This window comes from Saccopteryx bilineata, chromosome 2, assembly GCF_036850765.1.
Source record: "Saccopteryx bilineata isolate mSacBil1 chromosome 2, mSacBil1_pri_phased_curated, whole genome shotgun sequence".
NCBI lineage: Eukaryota > Metazoa > Chordata > Mammalia > Chiroptera > Emballonuridae > Saccopteryx > Saccopteryx bilineata.
Genome location: NC_089491.1, coordinates 292,853,195 through 292,876,721, shown reverse-complemented (window position 1 = coordinate 292,876,721; position 23,527 = coordinate 292,853,195). Strand labels below are relative to the sequence as shown.

General features: G+C 41.5%; 2 long non-coding RNA genes across 3 annotated transcripts in view; one reads left to right on the top strand and one right to left on the bottom strand.

Annotated features, from left to right (window-relative positions):
* LOC136326032 (uncharacterized) overlaps positions 1 to 23,527 on the bottom strand; it is a 146,202-nt gene that overhangs the window by 52,333 nt on the left and 70,342 nt on the right. The window lies entirely within an intron of this gene.
* LOC136326030 (uncharacterized) lies at positions 4,881 to 19,785 on the top strand. The gene is made up of 3 exons (XR_010729372.1): positions 4,881 to 4,977; positions 15,296 to 15,400; positions 17,928 to 19,785. It is a non-coding gene; the product is annotated as an uncharacterized lncRNA (long non-coding RNA).

Below are 23,527 nucleotides of genomic sequence, written 5' to 3'. Positions count from 1 at the left end.
AGCATCTTTTTATGTATCTATTGGCCATTTGAATGTCCTCTTTGGAGAAGTGTTCATTCAGGTCCTTTACCCATTTTTTAATTGAATGGTTTGTGTTTTTTGGTGCTGAGCTGTTTGAGTTCTTTATAAATTTTGGATATTAACCCCATATCCAATGATTCAATGGCAAATACGTTCTCCCATTCAGTGGGTTGTCTTTTTATTTTGCTGATGGTTTCCTTTGCTGTGTAAAAACTTTTAGTTTGATATAGTCCTATTCATTTATTTTTTCTTTTGTTTCCTTTGCCTTTTTCATTCTCCTCACATCTTTTCCCTTGAAAATCCATGCTGATTAGCAGTGAGAATTTACTATTTCCCAATGCCTCCCACAGAGAGTCTGCCACTAAATCCTGTGCTGTTTGGCTTCCCACATATCTCCACTCTTCACTACCACTACACCAGCTGAGGCTACCTCCTTGTCTACCAGGTTGACCATGACACCAAGTGGTTCCCCTACCTCCTGTCTCATCTCTATTCTCCACACTGGAGCCAAGATAATGCTTCTTTTACTTTTTTTTTTTTTTTTTGTATTTTTCTGAAGCTGGAAACGGGGAGAGACAGTCAGACAGACTCCCGCATGCGCCCAACCGGGATCCACCCGGCACGCCCACCGGGGGGCGACGCTCTGCCCACCAGGGGGCGATGCTCTGCCCCTCCGGGGCATCGCTCTGCCGCGACCAGAGCCACTCTAGCGCCTGGGGCAGAGGCCAAGGAGCCATCCCCAGCGCCCGGGCCATCTTTGCTCCAATGGAGCTTTGGCTGCGGGAGGGGAAGAGAGAGACAGAGAGGAAGGAGGGGGTGGTGGAGAAGCTAATGGGCGCTTCTCCTATGTGCCCTGGCCGGGAATCAAACCCGGGTCCCCCGCACGCCAGGCCAATGCTCTACCGCTGAGCCAACTGGCCAGGGCCAATAATGCTTCTTTTAAACAGAGATCGAGTCATGTTTGCCCCACTCCAAACCCTACAGGAGGAGGTGGTGCAGTCTCATTAATATTCCTTTCAAGGCACCTCAGAGAGGTAGGAAGACACCCTCCCTACATCTGTAAGTCCGTTTGCTGTTACTCCTCTCTCTCTGACCTCCAACATTTCAGTTCCCCAATGCCCGTGATCATCTCCCTCTAGGCTGTTTTTCCTGCCCGGAACACTGCTCTGTGGCTGACTCAACTTCCTCCCACTCTGCGTCCAGATTTCAGCTCAGACATCACTCCCTTTGACACCCTCCCCCTATCTCATCACCACATGTGACATATGTGACTGTCTGTTCCCATGACCCTTCACTGATCTACTGTCAGCTCCCTGAAATCAGGCAGCCTGTCCATTGTGCTCTCACCATTATAATGACCAGTGGCTTATATATACTAAATGCTTAGAAAATATTCATTGGATGGATGGACAAATGGATGGATGTTTGAGTAGCTTCCCCAAAATAGTCATATAAACTCTCTTAAATAAAATAAACTGAATTTCTATGTTTATAGATGGGAAACTGTAGTCCAAAGGCAGAGGCTTATCAGTAGCAGGTGCTGGCGGATAGAGTGACGTCCTCTCTATTTGGCTGCAGTGTTCTATCCATAGAATGGTCAGTCAGCTTCTTTTAGCTAACTGAGTTTATTTGTTTATTCTGGAGAACTTATCTCTGCAGAAAGCAGATATAGACTTTCTTCTCAGGCTTCAAGTGACACTAATAATTCAGAAGGATAAAGGTATAAGGACCAGGAACGTAAAATTTATTTCAAATGTTCCTCTAGAATAGCTATAGTAATTCAGTACAAGCCATCACTTATAACAGTTTCATTTCATTTTGAGTGTCTTGAGTTCCAAAACAGGCTTTGCTGTGTTTTTCACAACCTCCAGTCAGAATTCTGACCCAGTTCGCCCCTCTATTGCTCTGATCAAAGCAGGCAGTTAGTTTCCAGGATTGATGGAAGCTTTGAAGAGACAAGCAGTGAGCATTTTTGTGATCAACAATGTGAGCACAATTTTTTTTAAAAAGCACAATACAAACTCCCATTATTAGAAGAGTATTTCTGAGTCTTTCTTCCCTACTACCAAGAAAAAACATAATTGTAATATAGTTAAATTCAAGTGCTTGGATCTTAAGAACACATATTAGTCTCTTGTCACTATTGTGCTCCCAGATGACAAAAATTTTTTTATAAGTAAAAGCTATGGCAACTCTCAGACTTTCATTAAATGCACAGTCTGTGCCCTGCTGATGTCTTCAAGTACTGGGTTAATGAAAACAAGATCCAAATAGAAAACATGAAGTTAATATTTACTTTCCAGGGCACTATAAAGATACCACAAACTGTAATCCCCTCTACTGTTTGCATAACTTTTAGGCTTCTGATATTATAAGGCTTATTCATTTTTAAAGTTTCACATGGCCCTGGCCTGTTGGCTCAGTGGTAGATCATTGACCTGGTGTGTGGAAGTCCCAGGTTTGATTCCTGGTCAGAGCACACAGGAGAAGCACTCATCTGCTTCTCTACCCTTCCTCCTCTTCCTTTCTCTCTCTCTTCCCCTCCTGCAGCCTTGGCTTGGTTAGAGCAAGTTGGCCCCAGGCACTGAGGATGGGCACTAAAATAGCTTCAGTTGCCAAGCAACAGAGCAGCTCCTGATGGGCAGAGCATTGCCCGGGATGGGGCTTGCCAGGTAGATCCTGGTTGGGGTTCATGCAGGAGCCTGTCTGTCTGCATCTCTGCCTCTCACTTAATAAAAAATAAATACATAATGTTTCATGGGTGCAGCACTAAATTTTGCTTGATAGCTAAAGATTATTTAATAGGTTAGTGCATCTCAGGTCAGGTATATAAGAAATGCAGCTATTGGAAAGTTGCTTTTAATTTTGAGTACAAGAAAACACCATGAAGAAAAATATCATTAGATTTCAACTACTTTCCTGTCACATTGATTTTATCTATCACTGAGCATGCCGAGGGACTGTTGCAGGAACACTTGTCAAGCAGAGCATTTTTCTGACTGCATCACGTGATATGACATGACTCAGGGTAGAACTTGCTGTCAGTGAGAAGCAAGAGGCGTAGGATAATGACAGGCCGAGAATGACAGATATATGGCTCCTGAACGGCACCCGACCCTTGCCTAGTGAGCACATGAGAGGGAAGGGCTAGGGCTCTATCCAGACTGGGTCACAGTTACTGGACACCAGCAATACAGAATGTCTTGTCCCCTGGTCAGATTCAATTTTAAATGTGCCAATCTGGCACTAGATCAGCTCTGCCCAAAGGATTTCCCCTATTGGGCTTCTGGGGTGATGCTATTTAGGGAAAAGTCTCTAGACCAGCAATGAGTATATAGGTAACTGATCAACATTTCAAATGATTGCTTAACTGAACTTCCAGTGAATAAGGTTTGGGAAAGATTAAGCAGTGCACTCATTGAGCCCTTCTCTCCCTGTTCCTCTCCACATCTGTTCCTCTTGTTTTATGACGAAGTCTCAAGTCCTCTCCTTTTCCGTGCCTCCCCTACCTCCAGCCTCTATGTTATTCCCTTACATTATAGCATATGTAAATTTAGGCACATTTTTCAGCATCTCGGAACCTCAGCTTCCCCATCTAAAAAGTGGGGATAATGATTTCAGGTCTCGAACAATTTGTGCTGCAGAGCGCTTACTGCAGAGCTCAGTTAAATGGCATGGGCTCAGCTTTCCCCCTCTTCCAGGGCTTCTCCCTGGAAGACTGACCCCAGTCCTAAGGTACAGGTGGAGATTCCAGCTGAACGCATAAGTGCGCATGCGCTGAGCACCAACCACACGCTTTTTCTTTGGGAGAAGGAGGGGTGCAATCCACCAGTGAGAATGCTCATTCTAACACGGAACTGTCGAAAAGGAGGTGGATTCCACCCTTGAGACGTTGCATGTATAGGCTGAGATTACAACAAGTGTGTACCAGGTTTCATGCCAAAACCTTATCCATGCACCCGCTGTCTGCCGTAGCGGGGGAAGGCTAGACCCGTTCCAGGTAGAGGAGTGAGCTCTGGCCAACTTTTGATAAATGAAGGACAGCTGATCTGATCTGGAGCGCTTCTGAGGTTCTTGCGAGGCCACGGTGCTGTCACATGAACTATTTTAATGTCAGCCTTCCCGCTCTGAGGCTGAGCCAGGGAAGGAGCCATAAATTACTTTCAATCATGCACATGCTGTAAGCCAGCTGAGGAGATGGGATGTCAATCTGCCTCTTTTTCGGGAGCAGGGGGGAGACCAGATATAACCCAGAGCATCTCAAGTAGCTCTCTCCCACCATCATCATATTGCTCGTCTCCTCACTGCTAATTAACTGTCTTCTCCTCATCCTCCAAGGTCCAGCTGAGGGCTGGCAGCACCAGCTCAGAGGTTGGGGCTTGGATGCATGGGGACCGCAAGGCTATAATTGTAACAAAGGACTCAGATTCTACTTAGTCCCTAATTTACTTGTCCATTCAAGCAATTGGCATTCCATATGTCTCCAGAAAGCACTAAATTCAAGCCGATTCTAGGAAACTTTCTTTTGTTAGAAAAAAATCCCAACTGGGCCCGTGTCTAAATTTCTTATAAAATTGGAGTTGGAGGAGAATGCATATTCCTGGGCCTAACTCACCAAACATCCTGATTCAGCATTTCTGCTGGGGTTCTCAGCATCTTTACCCAGATGTGTAGCACTGTTCCCTCCTTTCATTACTATTGTCTTTCATGAACGTCTTCTTTAAGTCACAACCATGGTCCATTTGCATTAATTAATTTAGCCAATCCGGTAAACTAAATTGACCTCTCTTCTCTCACAAGAAACAGCCCTTCACTGGATAAACACTTACAAACTTGTAGTCAGGTGCTTAATGTGTATTATGTAACACTGACCAGGGCTGGCCCTGCCTGGACTGTTTCAACAATGGTCTTCTAGTCCCGGCATGGAACACACTGGAGGAGATTTATCAGACCCAGGTAAGGTGGTGCTTTCCGGAAGATTTCCAATGTCAGGCAGTTTAGCTGCCACTTAATCTGACCCAAGGGAGAGCCGGCCCATACCAGCTTCGCATGACACAAGGAGTCGGGGTATTTCTTCCCTATCCTCTTTAGAAGTAGCAGCCTGAAATCTGGCCTCTTCTTTAAGCACAGAAACCTGAATCCTAAGACCCCCTAAGACATGACCTTAGAAGACCCCCCAGAGAATCTAAAACACAGAATAGCAACCCCCACATAATCAGGAGTTGGCAGAGAACACTGGATAAGTTTAGAAAAATGATTGCTCATGCCTGACTTGAATGTTCTGCCTAATTTTCATTATACAGTTGACATAGTTGAAGTTTGAGATTTCTGTGCCCAAATATTTTTTTTCTTAATAATCTGGAGTTGGTTTTATTACATTACATGCAATTTTTTATTATCCAACTCTGGGATGAACTACTGAGGAAAAAAAATATATGTGATCCTGAGCCCAAGAGTTCTAAGTGAAGTTTTGGATTTAAGCCTTCCATGAACACAAACTTTGAAGGTGAAATTTCCTCAAGAGCACTTCTATGCCTGTGAATTCAGAAACCACTAGAGAGATGCTAAGTTTGATATGCAGAGAATGAGCAAGAAATAATTCTTTAATTTGGATTGAAAAGAGAAAGATGGAAAGAGACACCAAATAGTATGGACACTGGGATAGAAAATGTCGTGTTGGAAAGTAATAACCAAAGCAAATGCCTGTTAGATTAATTGGAAATTTTAAATGAATTGAAAAGAGTTGAACACATGTTATTTTTGGTTTTCTCATACCACCTCACCCCACTCCATCCCCAATCATTACAAGGCAGCAATGGAATAACTGATAAAGTAAATACGCTTTGCATTACTGGCATATGACATATTTTTCCTAAATGAGTAACTGGCTACATAATATAATCAGAATACAGACATTTTTAAAAAAGTCAAATGTTTTTCCCTGGCTCAATAGCTCAGTTGGTTAGAGCATCATCTCGATACGCCAAGGTTGCAGGTTCAATCCCTGGTCAGGGCACACTCAAGAAGCAACCAATGAGTGCACAACTAAGTGGAACAACAAATGAATGCCTCTCTCTCTCCCTCCTTTCTCCCCTTCCTCTCTTTGTCTCTCTAAAAACAATCAATAAAAAAATTTTTTAAAGGTGAGATTAAAAAAAATCAACCAACGAATGCATAAATAAGTGGAACAACAAATCCATGTTTCTGTCTTCTTCCCTCTCTCTCTCTCCCTGCTCCTCTCTCTCTAAAAATCAATCAATAAATAAAAAATAAAAAGCCAAATGCTTTTAGAGAGTAACCCAAGGGTATCTCTCAGGGTTCCACTGATGGACTTTAGGCTCAGCCTGTTCCTCACCTGACTGTGATGTGGTAGCATCACAAGACTTAGGTGTGTCCAGACTGCTGATGCGGAGTCAGACTGCAGAGCTAGGCGTCAGGGTTCACGAGACAAAGTTCATTTCATGTGTCTGGCATTCCAAATGTCAGAACAATTAGAGATTAAATGGGAAGAAAGTTGAAACAAATAAGAAAGAAGAAAAGTCCGATTTGAGATCGCAAATACAGGCCAAATTTTATTTCTTGTACTTAGTCCTGTTATTCCCTCTTCTAATCTTTCTCCCTTGACTCTAACATTTTGTGCATTTACTTGGATTCATAAAATTGGAACTAGAAAAATAAAAAACTAGGGAGGTTATAAAACAGCTGCAACAGAATGTGATTTCATTATTTTATCAGTCTCATCATGGTCCTCCCACATGAGCAGGACAGGTACTACTATTTTAAGAGAGGGAGTAAAGAAATACAGGAATTTTGTATATGTGTGTGCATATGCATTTAACCTGTAGGCATATGTGTGTGTATGAGAAACTAAATAGAAATAAAAAAATAAATAAAGGCAACCCACTCCCTCGAGGGGCTCACATCTCGAAGGGGAACAGGAACCGGGACGGAGTGGGAAGTAGGAAGGATGGAAAGAAGGACAGGCTCAAGAGACAGTGAGGAGATCTAATCCGTAGGACCTGGTGCCTATTCTCTCTTAGATGCAATGAATGGATGATAAGGAAAGTAGGAGGAGGAGAGACATGAGAATATCTACTCTAAGGGGAAAAGCCATGTGAGGAAAAGAAGTTGATGCAATGAAACCCCTAAAGTCTCGCCCCACAAGGGACCTAGAGTACAACACAGGGCAAGGAATGAGCTCAGTGGATCTCCGATAAAGATTAGTTCTCTGCATCCCAGTTCATTTTGAGCAACTTGGAGGACTTGAGTGTCTCCTGTGATAGTCCTTCTGCCCATTGATTCTAGTTCCATCTGTGAAGGCCACACATAATAGGTTCACTTCCTCATCTACGTGACGGCCCTCCAAATGCATGCCCTCCGTTGTTTTAACTGAGGTTCATATAATACGATTTCCAGACTCGTCACTATTTTTGTTATTCTCATGCTCTTAGATTGACTAATTGGAAAATGGAAACACTACGAGAACATAAAGTATAAGAAATCTGAAAATTATGGTTGGCAGGGCAAGGAGAGGAGTAATGGAAGAAGAAAAATTAAATCTCTGCATGTTAAACACTGGGTCAGGCCGTTTTTGTACAACCTAAACTGGGATCTAAAGTTGATTGCATGATTCCTTAGTCTCCTCCTTCAGTTCATTTCTCATTTGCTTTCTTATAAGCATTCTCTTTTATGAGGTCAGTCATTGTGCCCTTAACATATACTAATTCTGTTTTTGCTTGTCCTATCACTCTGCACTAAAGTACTTATTAAAATGATGTTGCAAGGGGCATTGGGATGAGATGTATTTTTGGACATCTTAGGATGTCTAAACATTTTCTCTGTAGCAAATTGTAAAAGAAAAAATAGCATGAACATTTTACTGTGTTATATGCTACCGTTATTTGTAAACATCAAGTAAAGGGAGAAGAGAATTATAAACTCAATTTTTTGACATAATTAATTAGTTTAATAGTTTCTAAAATAGAAAAAAAGAAACTGCTAAACCAAGGAAGAAAGTATCTTTTCCAGAAATCAGAATCTATTTGGAAATTATCTCTTACAATTTAGACTTTCAGCTGACTTCTAACATTTCAAATTGTCTATCTCTTAAATATTATATTCACTTTTCTTCGATTGTATAGCTCCAATGAGGCTCAGTTTACCTGCTTTCCTCTGTAAAATCATTCACCTAAAATTCAACTTTCTCCTCATCTTACATTTTATATTCACACTTATAAATGGGAACGCAAAATTTCAGAATTAAAAGTCACAGTGTCCAAACCAGCATCATCTTTTTATCTTAGGGTCTTGTTCTACATGTTTGGACCTTGAGAAAGAACTAAAAGAAAATGCACTTTATCCATTATCAGCATTTTAGGATCTTGTTTTTCTCTAAAGGAGCTTTAGTGCCAGCATGCACCAGAACTCATACCTTTTCTCTTAAAGTAAAATCTAACATAAATTGGACAACCCCCAAAACAGGCTTTCCATTTTCTGCAGCCCCTGTTGCCTTTGGAATTCGAGTTTATCATTGGGCGATATATGCAAACCTCCCACTGATTATGTTATCAAGTCTGTTGAAAAGTTCATCCTAGGAGTTTGTGACTGGCACAGATGAGGCTGGCTGTTTGTTTAATGAAACAGTTCTCCTAAAAATGTACACAGTGTGCTCTGAGAACACAGTGGGACCTTGAACTTGCTTCAAGGAAATCTTCCTCCCACCCCACCCTGCCACACTCTGAGCATGCAAATCCTTCTTGAGTTTCATTCCTGTATTGCAAAATAATTCCTCAACTCAGGGCTAGCATTTTGTATCTAGTGCGTTCTCATAACCTGCTAGTTGGTCTGTGGTTCATCTCATTGGACACTTTGTTCTCCGAGCTCCTAGACAAGCTTTGTTTTTAGGGGCATGAAAAAAAAGAAGACAAACAAAAAACAAAACTGGGCTGTTGTTAAACATTCTATAAGGAAATGGTTTCCTTGACAACGGTAACCACAAACAAGTTGTTAGAACCACTTCCTCATTGCATGATTCATTTAGTTGCTACAATACTTCAAAATGTTTTGATGCAGGTAGGTATTAAAAATCTGAATTTATAGAATCAGCTAGAAGCAGAACAGTTGTAAAGTGATAAACACTAATCATTTTCAACTATGAGAGTCCAGCCTTGTGACACAGTCTCTAAAAGGACAAATGCTGAAAACCTGAAATTTAAGATCCAAAATAAATGCTTCAAAGACATGATAAAAACAACAACAACAACAAAGATTAGCTAGAAACGCCACAGACGTCAAAGACACCACTCAGCAACGAGAGCGGCATTCAGGGGCATTGATTCATAGAGAGGAACCAGATGCCAACTCCACAACAGAAGAGACGTAAGCTTCAAGGTGATCAACGGGACACCAGAAATTTGGTCAAGAGTACTCTGAAGAGTATATCCCTTGACAAAATTAGACATGAAATATGGACTATCAATAAAACAATTGCTGAAAAATTGCAATGTAAAGAAAATGTCTCATAACACATGAGATTCAAAGTATCTCTACCTCTAATAAAAATATTTCCCCAAAAGTCAATTTTTCACCAATAACATGGGAACATATAGCTTCTGTGGATTATAAAAACATTTAAAAATCAATAGGAAATTGTGTACAATGTGCTAAGCATCCCATCCTAAGATAAAATTACTAACAAGGGCATAGAGCTCATATCCAGGGACAGGATATGATAAAAACAGTTTAACCCTCCCCAAACCATCGTTAATATAGAATTGTCTTCAGACTAGCTGGAATCAAGAGTCACTAGACTAAAATAAATTATATAAGCAATTATGTTTGTGTTCACATCTGTTCATTAATATATAATTGTGCAAAAATATGGGCTTGGAAATTTAATTGTGAAAAGTGGTAGAAACTATGAGGAGTTGAAAGTCTGGGGTACAAAATAGTGTCAGTGGCAGGTGGAGAAAATGGAACTTTACTTTAAAGCCCTGAGAGAGTCTGTACATTAGATATGAATTAGGGAGCCTGACCTGTGGTGGCGCAGTGGATAAAGCATTGACCTGGAACACTGAGGTCACCGGTTCAAAACTCTGGGCTTGCCTGGTCAAGGCACATATGGGAGTTGACGTGTCCTGCTTCTCTCTTCCTTCTCTCTCTCTCTCTCTCTTTCTCTCTCTTCTCTCTCTAAAAATAAATAAATAAAATCTAAAAAAAAAAAAGATATGGATTAGGGTGGAGTGAGGGGAGGCAGCCAGGCAGGAAGAAAAGGATGATGGTAGGGAAGGAAAGGAGGGAGGGAGAGAGGAAGAGAGGGAGGGAGGGAAGGAAGGGAAGGAGGGAGGGAGAGAGGGAAGGAAGGGAGGAAGGAAAGAAGAAGGAAGGGGAGAAAAGAGATAATAAAGAGAGAGAGAGGGAGAGATCTGGAAAAAATATAAGCCAAACTACTCAATGTTGGGGACATTTAGCAATGCTCTTAGGACAAACGTAAAAGTCAGAGTGAATTAGGCAGAGATCCCAGGTACCATACCTAGGTGATTTTGAGAAGAACAGTGTCAAAGTGCAGCTGAAAAAATGTATCTGAAGCCTAGTCATAAAAGGTCCTCAGTTCTCCATGGACCTAGAGAACTTTTTTTTGCATACCTAAATTCTTACCATACTATTCTCCAGATACAGAATGCTGGGCTGTTCTGTTCAGCGACATGTGGGAACAGAATGGAATTGTAAGGAACTCTTTGGCACAGCCACAACCATCCCCTGGCCTATGTCCAGTAAAAGCCCTCTACTCATCCACTCATCTGTGATACCCATGTCTGAATTCTCCACATTTGCCTGAGGAATTCTAGCCAGCAGGGTATAGGCATAAATCGTCCACATAACAGAGTGAATTCCAGGAAGTATTTGTCAGATAGAATCTCATCAAATGCATTGTGTTCACTACTTCAAATGCTTGCTTGGGAAACATCATTATGGAGAGTTGTCTGAAGGACAGAAAATCCAGACATTCTCTGAATACTCTAAAATCTATCCTTGAATTGATCCAGACCAGTAGAGATGAGTTCTTTCTACCTTTTATCTTTACTTATTTTTGTTTGGTAATGTAATAACTATATTTCACTTTGTTCTGTTAAAATAAACTTAAGGTAGGAATTTTTTCCAATCAAGCTGTGGAGCTATAACATTAGCCTTTATCTGAGGAATGTTATGAGAAACACTTCTATGAAATGCTCACCAAGGTACTACTGATGTTATTCATTATAGTTCAAAGTGTCCTCCTTTAGAAGACCCAATGAGAAAACTGCCCTCTTGCCTTGTACAGAGAAGCCTGGTGCTTCTCTTCTGTCAATGGTCAGTTCTCGTCTTGTGGACAATGACGCATGTAATAGACATGTTTCTCTCCAGGTACAGAACCAACATGTGGCCCTTGTCCATCCCTCCTGTGGAACCTCTTGGCATGTACTTTCTGGACTCACTCCTAGATCCGTAATTCTTTTTTCTTTACCCCTATTTTCTCTGTCTTAGAACATTCCCACTACTCCCATATTTTACATTTTTGAATTAGTTAGCGTCATACACTGAGTAAAAGTACCATGAGTTAGGCCCTGCTGGTTGGCTCAGTGGTAGAGCGTTGGCCTGGTGTGTAGGAGTCCTGGGTTCGATTCCCGGCCAGGGCACACAGGAGAAGCACCATTTGCTTCTGAACCCCTCCCCCTCTCCTTCCTCTCTGTCTCTCTCTTCCTCTCCCGCAGCGAGGCTCCATTGGAGCAAAGTTGGCCCTGGGCGCTGAGGATGGCTCTGTGGCCTTTGCCTCAGGTGGTGGAATGGCTCTGGTTGCAACAGAGCAACACCCCAGATGGGCAGAGCATCGCCCCCTGGTGGGCGTGCCGGTGGATCCTGGTCGGGCGCATGCGGGAGTCTGTCTGACTGCCTCCCCATTTCCAACTTCAGAAAAATACAAAAAAAAAAAAAAAAAAAAAGTACCATGAGTTCAGGGCACCTCCCCTCCTGCCACAGATGGGGATAGGCCTTGAGGTTGAAGAAGAATCCCACCTACTTGGATCCAGAGGGAATCTGAGCCTCTCTTCTCGTGGACAAGGAGGACAGGAAAAGACCACCACCATCTGTCAGACCACATCATCTGTGGGAGAGGGCGACTTTTAGGGTACGTTTAGGAGTGTCATATAATACCACCCAATTCTTCTGTGCATTCATAAAGTAAAATACTCAGTGCTTTTTAAAAATGAAAATAAGAAATGAGAGTTTGTTATTGGGATGAAACACTTACTTCATCCCTTGCATAGGATGGAAACAGCCTACTCCCCTGAAGGCAAGTGCTGGCTTCCTGTCAATGCCGGAGCTTGTCCCTGCAGCAGAAAAAAAAACCCACAGCAGCCAAGCTCTTCTGGAAATTCTGGGAAAATCACTTCTCATTATCCATCTAGGACAGGCCTAGCTTGTTCTAATTTCATTTGGCTCTACACAAGGACACAGCCTCACTCTCGAACACTTGGACTCGGCCATTAATCTTCAGCCTCTCTACTCAACCCTGCTCTGGCCCTTTCTGTGACCCAAGATTTTTGCTCACTGTCCCCAACATTCTGCATTTTGCAGTATATGCCTGGCCCAGGCCACTGAGAGAAACCACCCTCCCCCTGGTCACAGCTACTCTCCTGAGCTAAACTGAACAACTCCTACTACCTTTAAATGAAAAATTTCACATCCCTGGGAACCCCCCCACACAAGCAAACAGGGACTGTTGGTCACCCTACTCCCAGCCTGTATGTACAAGAGCACATTGATGGCAGAACCAGAATTTTATTTATTTCCTTTATTATCTAGCATACAACTTTTTAAAAGACAGCACAGTGAGCAAACATCGCGGAATTACGTTACCTACACATACGAGTAACACAGCGATGTTCATAGCCAATGTCTCATTCACTTCCAGTCACCTTGCATGTTTCAGAAATGCCTCTGCTGCCTCTTCCCAGTATGCTCAAGTAATAGAATTTATTTAAAATTGACCCAAAGGAAATGAGGCAAAAGAAAGAGTATTTCCTATCTAAAAAATAAACAATAAACTCTAAACCCAAAAGAAAATGATTTTAGGATGAGCCAGTGGTATTCCCTCAACAACTCTCCCCTCCCCCTTATATGTAAATAACAAGAGCTGCTTGTGGCTCTAGCTCAGAAAACTAAGGAAAAAACAAACCTCTGTGTTCCGGAAGGCCCAATTCTACAAGTCAGGAGGTGACCCAATTTCTAAAACATCATTGCCATAACGCCTGGTGACCAGGAAGTATGAATGCAAGTACGAATGGTCAGTATACACAACAGGGCTCACACATCACAAAGTAGTCACTAATCCTAGATGCGTTTCTGAAATCATCCACACTCAGAAAATGTGCGTACATAAAGACTCCTGTTTACACGACAGCCTCAGTGGTCAGTTTTTGAGCAACCAACCTGAACAACCTAACCACATTTCTAGTGAAGACTACTACTTCCTTACACTGTTTAAACAAAAATCAGTTAACACATAGACATTTCAAATCTCTGACCCTTAAGTTTCTGTAATTGATTGCTACATTAAAGAAAGATATGCATAGTGTTTCTGGAACAGAGAGTCAGATTAAGCGGATACAGCCTACCCACAGCTGCGCATCTAATCCTGGACGTAATAGAAACGTTCTGTCACGCAGGATGGATGCCTGGATTGATTTTAGGATTTCAAAAGTCTCAAGCTAAACACCTAATTTATGTCTTTAAATCCCCAGGGCTTTAAATAAAAATGACCTCATATTTTCACCATAAGGCTTGGGTACAGCCCTCTTCAGCAAGGAAACACCTTCCAAGTTAGATACAGCTTATAATTGATCATGTGTCCACATTATCTGAATGGAGGAGACCAATGCTGATGCCGCTTTAAAATAACAATAGGGAAATCGGTTTCCAGTGAGAAAGCCCCAGAGATGGGAATGTCAATTTAGTGCACACATTTGTGATAAAGGAGAGAAGCTGGCCATTTTCTTAAAGGAAGACTAGAGTCAGACATGACACCTCTGTTGGCACTGAAAATTTTAATACTATTCTTGTTTAAAATGAAACACGTTTTTTAAAAAGACTTTTTAGAGTAGGTTTAGGCCTTTAGAGAAAAAAAGAACCAAAAAAATCCCAGAAGTTCCCATATACCTCCAGCCTCACACATGCACCACCTCCCTTACTACTCACAGCAGAGTGACACATCTGTGGCTATTGATAAGCCCCCACTGACACATCATTATCATGCAAAGTCTGCAGTTTACACTATACTTCATTCTTGTTGTTGCACATTCTATGGATTTCGGCAAATGTGTTACGCTATGTCTCCACCATTGTGGTATCATACAGCACAGTTTCACTGCCTTAAAATTCCCCTGTGCTCTCACTCATTGTCCCTCCCAACCCCTGGCAACCATAGATCTTTTCTCTGTCTCTACAGTTTTGCCTTTTCCCAGAATGTCCCATAGTTGAAATAATACAGTATGTAGCCTTTTCAGATTGGCTTCTCTCACTTTGTTAAATGCAATCAAATTTCCTCCCTGCCTTTTCATGGCTTGATAGCTTGTTTCTTTAGAACTATGCTTTTTTTTTTAATTGACATTCCTTCTTAACTTAGAACTGTGGTTTCCATGGTTAGAGGTAGAGTTTGAGCTGTACAAATCAGGAAACTCAACACATTAGTGTTGAGAAGTCCTGGATTTAGAGTCAGCAGTCATGGCTTTAAGTTACAGCCCTGTAATTTACTAGGATAAAATCTTGGGGAAATCACGTAACCACTGAGGTGAGTGAAAGGCTGAACATACATACAGAGGCTTCATTGTCCATGAGGAAACTTGGTTTAATTTGTGCCCAACAGTAGTACCCCCAAAGGGGTGGTAACAGACTGGCTCAGTCAAATCATAAGAAATAGGGAGCAGCTAAATTGGAAGGGAAGAAAAGAAGATAGATCACAAAGTTGCTCTTGAATCCTAAGATAAATTCAAGTCATATCCATGCAGAGGAACAAACTGTAGTCAATAAAAATCACTCTGAGGTATGAAAGATTTTGCTAAGAGGGGACCACTCTCACAATTAATTATAAGTGGGAAAAATAAGATCTAAAGATGCATACACAGAATTAGGCTTAATCTGTTGCCCACACACGGGACCATAAATAAAAGTAGCTAAGGAAATTCACCAAAATGTTTATCAGTGCTTATCTCTGGATAATAATTATAATTGTACTCCCCAGGGTTTCAGCAGAAAAGAGATGAAACTCTTCAACTAACTAATTTGAGAAGAGTATATTAAGGAACTGTTTGCAAGACATGGGTGAAGGATGGTCCAAGTGCCCAGGGTAAGTAGGAGTTGGAAGAAGGAATGATTTCCTGAACCTGAGGAGGGAGAACTATGTTGACAGGGCTACTTGGCAGAACTGTGCCCTTCAGTCAGGGCACACAGCCAGCTGACAGCAACCCCACTGGGAGATAAATAGCCCGACCTCACTCACACCAGCAAAACTCCAGGGCAAGTCAGAAGGCAAGGGGGTGTCTGGTGCAGGCCAGCCTCCCAGGCTCTCAGCAGGGTGGAGGGGGATGGGTAGAGGAACACAGAAGGTTGTTGGATTTCCCCCCGTTTTTTTAAATCTGAATTTTCTATGTTTTCTCCAAGGAGTATTTGGAAGATGTATGTCATAGCTTTAATTTTTTTCTCCTGTGCCATTCCATGATTATCATTCTTGCATTTTGTAAACAGGAGTGTGGGTCATAAACAGATTGAAAATATGAGGAAACATGAGGGATGTAAAGGACACACTTGGCTCAAAATAAAGGCTTCTGAGAGAGCCACTGTGCTAGTTCCACACTGCTCTGCACATTGAAGACAAAGAGTGAAGAAAGAACAGTGACTTCCAAGGGAGGTTTTTAAGGCACTTTCCTGGGTCTACTTGAACAGACACATCAGCTCTGAATGAAAACACCACTTCAGGATTGCCAAGGCCCAATTCAGCATTCTGAAACCATTTCATCTTCTCTTGTCTCATATCTAAATGCATCTGCTTTCAAAACCAAAATGGTCATGTTGGCAAGTACACCAAGTGAAGTAGTGCCCACAGCTAGCAGATTGTACAGATGTGACTAGTTCCAGTACAAGCAGGTGTCAAACCAAACAAACCATTGTTGCTAGCAAGTTGCACGCAGACAAATGAGGAATAAGTATTGTGGTCTCCACTTCCTCAGAGCTCAGTTCTGTAAAGCTAACTGTCATCAGTAGTCGCTACTCTGTATCTAGGACACCCAAGCTGATCCAGCAGAGGGCAGTGATAGCTCTGAGGCCTGACCCTCTGCAGGGAGTCCCCAGGGGAGGCACAGCTCAATCTGGCTTCATCTGCGCGAGGCGGGCAGGATCACCTGAGTTCATTTCTCCCATCACGCTCTGGTCTGTGGTTACTCCCTTCGTAACCCTGCGGCTGCTGCTAGCAGTCATGAGAACAGAAACTAGGACCTTCGCCTCAAACTGCAACCCCGAAAACAAAAGCCACAGCACCTCCTGCCTCGGCAACATCTAATTTATGGCTGAGTTGCCTGGCTATGCATTTCATGCCCAAGGCAGCCCCTGAGTGAGGAGGCGGGTAGGGGGTGTCTCCATTAGAGGAGCAGCAAGGGAGCCTGTAAATCCCAAAGCAGATTTCCAAAGCTAATCAAGGAGAAATCCCAGGAAGGAAAGAATCAATGCTTCTCTTGGGCAGGCCAGCAGCTCTTTAATTAAACAGACCCCTGACTTGACATTATAGTTAATGCAAAAGAGATGAGCTTGGTTAGGAACAAGCAAAGGTATGCTTTAATTGCAACACTTTGAATAAATCGTGTGAACGATTAGCATGGATTATCAGCTGGTAGATATCTCGAGAGATTTCAAAAATAGGATTTTCTAAAATAACGGATTTCAGGCAAGTTGGGAAAGCACATTGTGCAATAGTTTCCGAAATGCAACTTCACTATTCTGCTGAGGAAAACAATTTAAGTAATTTGCATTGCACCACTTGCACGCAATCCAGAGTCAGCTCCCTCTCCGTGGCATATAAAAATAGAAAACATTACACACTCTCGAGCTGGAAGACTCGATAACACTGTTTCTAATTAGTTAAGCAATGAAACCCTTTCTTAACAAGGTAAATCTGTGCAACCTCAACGTATCTAGAACAGAAGAGAGACATATTTTATTGATATAACTGTATTTTATAAGTTCATATTTCTGTTAAATGCCATAAAGTCAGTCACTAAGAACAAGAAAGTTTTTTGGATGAATGAAATCAGGATTTATAGATGACGTGCAGACTTACATCAATTTTAGAATCTAATTTATTTTCATATTATTTTTACAACCACTTAAAATTTTTTTATTTATTGACTTTAGAGAGAGAGGAAGGGAGAGAGGCAGAGACAGAAAGATGAGAGAGAGAGAGAGAGAGAAACAGTAATTAGTTGTTCCACTTATTCATGCTGTCATTGGTTGATTCTCATATGCACCCTAACCAGGGATCGAACCCACAACCTCAGCATGTTGGGATGATGAACCAAGTGAGCTACCCAGACACAGCCTCTTTGCAACCATTTTTGAAGGCGATGACAGTGATTTCCGCAGATAAATCACTGCACGTGGTGATGGATGGTTTTGTAACAGCCTCTCATGCAACCTTTGGATATCTTTAATTAAGCAGAGCAAAAAATGTTTAATTCCAAAGTCTGCAATATAACAAGTTAACACTGACAACATATCAGGAAACTGTGGTTTTCAAAGAGGTTTTTTTTAGAGATTATAATAAAGATAGCTAGCTGTGTTCTTAACAAAAATCAGCTCCTCTTCCTTTTCCGCCTGGTACACAGCCCCACCACATTCGCCAGCCTTCTTTGCGGCCATCATCTGAGATCCAGCCAATGAAACGAGAGCTGAACTGATTGCACCAGTCCTGGACCCGCCACCTGCAGACCTGCTGCTACAGGCAACCCCCCAGCCCTTTCCTCAAAGCCCACTGGCCGGAAAGCACTCAGAGGACCAGAGAGGTGGACAGAGCCATGAGATGGAAAAAAGCCTGGGCTCCCAAAGGACCATTTCAAAGGTTACTTGTAGAACAGGAATATTCTTAATAGATTTGGAAGAGCAAGAAATAAACTCTTACTGTGTTCAGTGACTAAGGTTTGGGACGTTGTTATGGCAGCTAGCATTATTTACCTTTACTGTTATAATGGTTAAGGTAAAAATGGAAAGGATATTTAAAGCAAATGTTTGTAGAACCCCTGAAACATCTTTCCAGAAGCCCCAATTTGGAAACCAGAGCTCTATCCAAACTTCTGCAGAGGGACATATCTTCCTCCATGCAGGACAAAGAGAACCCTCTCTCAAAGCCAACAAAAAGTCAGCAGGGCTTTTATAACTGCTGAGAACACTAATAGGATCCAGATAATTTCCATTTTTATGCAAGACTGTGAGAGACTTAAGGTTCTGTTCCCCCCAAACCCATTATCACCGTGGCTCGCCCACTCCCCACAAAGCGCAGGAAACACCCATGCTCTGTAGGCAGTCATGGCAGGGCGTAAGGTAGGAAGGGCTTCTCCTTTCTTCCAATAAATCTCTACAACAGGGGGCACCTTCTCTGCTGTTCCATTCATGGTGAATTGGCTGCGTTAGAAGGGAAGCTGTGGATAGCAGAAAGAGTCAGAGATCCAATGTCAATCCACTACTATTTTTTTGATACCACTTTAAGTATGATTGACATACAAAAAGTTACATATATCTAAAATATACAACTTGATGGTTTAGAGATAAAACCCATGAAACCTATGCAGAGACTTATCTATGCATAAATTTTTCCATCCTTCTAAAAGTTTCCTCTTGTCCTCTTTTTTTTTGGGGGGGGGTATGTGGTAAGAACACTTATTTAATATCAACACTTTAGTAAAATTTTCAGTATAAAATAGTATACTTAATAGTATACTGTTAATAGTATAGTAGACTTACTCATCTTCTATAACCAAAACTTTGTACCTTTTGACTAATGTATCTCTGATTCCCCCTCTTGACAATTCCTGGAAACCCCATTTCACTCTCTGCCTCTATGAGTTTGACTCTTTTAGATTTTTTATATGTTATAAGTGTATGGCAGCTAGCATTATTTGTCTGTCTGTGGCTGGCTTATTTCATGTAACATAATGTGCTCCAGGTTCACCCATTTTGTTGTAAATAGTGGGATAGCCTTCTTTTTAAAGATTGAATAATATTCTACTGTATGTACTACATTTTCTTCAACCATCCATCCCTCAATAGACATTTAGGTTGCTTTTGTGTCTTGGTTATTGTGAACAATGTGCAAAAAACATGCCACATCCACCTTTTACCAACTACATGAACTTGGGCAAAACACTAAACCAGCAGAAACTCTAGGCTTCTGTTACCAGGTTTTTACCTCACTTTCCAAGACGGTGGCATTCACATTCCAGAAAGCAAAGACAAAGAAGAAAGCAAAGTGTGCATAAACACTGTCTCTTAAAATAAAGGATCTCAAAAGCTATCACACTACAATTCTACTTGTATCTCATGGTCCAGAACTTCATCACATGGCCACACAGCTGCAAGGGAGCAGGTTAAATGTAGTCTTTATTCCACACAGGAGTACAGTATGCTCACTTAACAGTTCTATTACTGTCAAAACAGGAAGAACTTAATATTGCAGAACAACTCCTCGACTCTAATATATGTCTGTTATCAAGTTTCATTTTGTAATCATTGGTGTACTTCTCTGAAACAAAGTTTCCTTTTCATTACACTTTATTTTTTGAAACATTAAAAATAGAATAATGTATGTAGACTTGCTTTATTATCAGATAAATATTTGATTATTGCATAGGCAAAGTCTACAGACAACATCAATAAAGTCTGTAAACTGTCAAGGTGAGGCTTGGGTCAGTAGAGGTAGAGGTAGGTATGGTGGAGGAAATAGAATTTAGCCTTGATGATGGGTGGGATTTGGGAAAATGTCGAGTAATGAGGAGAATATTTGTGGGCAGAGATAAGCTTAAGTAAAGGGGCTTTGGGGGTATTCAAATTAATGAGATGTTTGGTCCAGAGAGATGTGTTAAGTACAGTAAGGGAAACATCTGTAAAGTGCAATGAAAATGTTGGAAAGTGAACCCCTAATTCTCCATGGGGTCTATAGACTCTTAACAGAATAACTGTTTTGGAGTCTTCAAAAAATAGAAGGAAGGGGGGTCAAGGAAAAATAAAGGAAAAACGCTTCCTGGCAGAAACAATAAAATTGGAAAGGCATGGAATCGTTGCAGAGATTGGTGAAATTATAGGTGGCGTGATGAGCGAATGTCAAGGAAAATACGTGGAAAAGGAAGGCTTCAAATGGCAAGCTAAGCTCTGGAGTTCAGAGCACGGATTCAGAGGGCCTGGTCTTGAGATCAGTACCTGCTAACGACGAAGCTCCATGGTCTTGGATATTTCATTTAATTTTTTCTGAGCCTTAGTTTCCCCACCAGTGAAATGGGAATGATGTGAACACCAGTTTTGATGGTTATTGCTATTATTGCAAGCAACAGAAATCCATTAGAAGTTTTAAACAGGGAATGTACATTAGAAAACCCTATCAGGAGGCAATACAGAGCACAAATTGGAAATACAAAGAGCTGAAGGAAAGAACACCCCTACTCCAGATGAGCACTTGAGCTAAAGAACTAATAGTAGGCACAGAGAGAAGAGAGTAGAATCAACAAGCTCGCCAGACAAGTATTTTGAGAGGAGTCGGGAAAACAAGAGGTCTCAATCTCATGTACATAAAGGTACTAATGAACAGGCAGTTACAAAAGAGCCGGCCCTCTTTTAGAGAGAAGAAGAATAGATAATATTCCCTGAGTGCTTGATGTAGACCAGGAATTGTTCTAAGCCACATGCAGTGCAGTTGAATAGTTACCCCCCCCCCCAAATATATCCATGTCCCAACCCCTGGGTTCTGTGAAGCTGAATTTATTGTGAAGAAGGGCTTTGCAGTTGTAATCAAATCAAGAGTTTCAAGACAAGCGCATTTTAGTGGCTACAAGCGGGTCCTAAATCATAAGTGTCCTTATGAGAGAAAGGCAGGAGAGATCTCACACAGACAGAGAGGAGAAAAAAGGCCACCCACAAAAAACACAGGTGGAGATGGAAATTATCACTACCACATGCCAAGGAGTGTCACGAATCGGATCTGCCCATGTTCCATTGGCTGGATCTCAGACAAATGGCTGTGAGAAAAGCTGGCAAATGTGTTCGAACTGTGTGCTCAGGCAGAAAAGGAGGAGTCGATTCTTGTTCAGTTACAACAAGCCTTTATCCAGAGTGGCACAGGTGTGGCCATCTCAGCAAAAACATCTTCCAGCTCAAGGCTCTCAAGGTCATTTCTCAGAATCATCTTCTGTTTTCCTACAAGGTCTGCCATTTTTTCTGGGTAAAACAGAAATGGTGCTTTGAATATACCTTCTTCCTCCAGCTCCTGTCCCTATTTAAGCTCTATTTCCAAAAGGTGATTTCAGAGGGAAGGGAAGGGCAGAACAAGCCATCCATACACAGATACACAACCCTCCTCAACTGTCCCCAGCTCAGACATAAAGCACAGAAGAATGTGCTTGCTTCAGCACATCCAAATATTTACTAAAAGGAAATGATTCTATCTACCAAGAAGTAGGAGGGATGCTTAGAACAGTCTGAGATGGGCCGCTGTGTGCACTGGCAAAAGTGACTTCACCGGACAGACACCAGCCTCGACATAATGAATTACTCCCAGAAAAGTGGTGCTTTTGATTTCTAGGATGTAGGAAGAGTGGATTTCTTTATTTCGCTACCATTATCTTCCAAGAGATTTGGTATTATATTTTAAAAAAATATTGGAAGCTAGACTTCATCAGGGACCATTACAAAAATAGCCACTCTGAACCGAACCTTTAAGATCGGTCCACAGGGCTAGTCAATTTCCTCTGTTACAATCTCCTGAATATCACACTTTACAGGCTGAAAACAGACTGAAAAGAGTTTATAAGATTTTCAAACTTATCGAGGAAATCTAGGGAATCTGTCTTCAAATTCATATCTTTATAAATTTGGTATTAAACTGTCTGTTACCAAAAGAGTAGAATTGTATTTTAACTTCCCCTACATACACACTAAATAAACTTTGATCTATAGCCCCTGAGATTATGCTCACATCCCATATTTACAATAAACTGTGGCAGACAGACAACTACCTCCCAAAATAATAGACTCAAAGCTGACATACACAACGATCTAACAGAGCCTTCACATGAAAAGCAAGTGTATCCAGGGTCCCAACACCAGGTAATTCACTTTGAGGCCTAAGGAAGTTGAACTCTGCTCAGCAGGTTTTTACTGTATCTATCAATATTTTATTGTCCACCATGATGAATCATTATCTTTACAAGAGACATGTCATTCAACAAACACATACTTAAGACATACTACATGGAAGGTGCTCTTCTAGGCACTAAGGTTAGGGCAATGAACAGGGTCTACCACATCCTTTGTCTCCCAGAGTTTACAACTTAAACTATAGGCAGGACTGGAGAGAGGAGGGGGAAATGTTTTTTATCTGGAGGCACTATTGGCATTTGAGGACAGACAATTATTGTGGTGCGAGAGCATTCTGACATTACCAATAAAAAAAGCCAAGAACAACTCCTAATCAATAGCGATAACCAAAAGTATCTCTCTACATTTCCAAACCTCTCTGGGGGTGGGAGAGGTCGTCAAAGTGCTTGGATGAAGAAAAGAAGCTTCCTGTGCAAGATAAGAGCCCCCCCCCCCAATCTAAGAAAGTGTCTCAAATTTAAGACATCCTATAATTCAGAAGCTGTTCTAATAGAGGTTGCCCCTTAAAGGTAGGAAGGGTTTTAGTAAGTATTCAGGATTTCTCATCATTTCTTATTCATTCTGCCTCTGTCCTTCATCTCAGGAATTAGAGAAAGGGCAAAAAGACCAACCCACAGGCTAGGAACTCCTGGAAAGTACTGAGATTCATGCAAGCTCTGCCTGGAATTTGTATTTGCTTTTTTCATTTATTTGTAATGATTATTACATGTTCTGGAGCAAAACGGTGTAAAAGAAAGATGCTTTGGAATTGAAAGAAAAGTTTTAAGGTCTAGACTTTTAAAATACTTTATTGTAAGTCACTTTGATTAATTTAATTATTGGGAGATATAAACGCTGAATAAGAAGTTCTATCTTATGTGTCTTCTCTCCAATCTTTCCAGAATTGGAAAGCTAAAGTTCTTCTCTCCAAACCTCCCTTATGGGTTGTAAACCAGACCAGGTAAGAGACTAGATCAGGCAAGGTAAACCACATGTACACAGGTTTAACATCTTTGACCACTGGTGGGCTTAGCTTTTAAGCACAGTTGCTACAGGCAACATTACTAATAATTTACTCAGGCTTAAA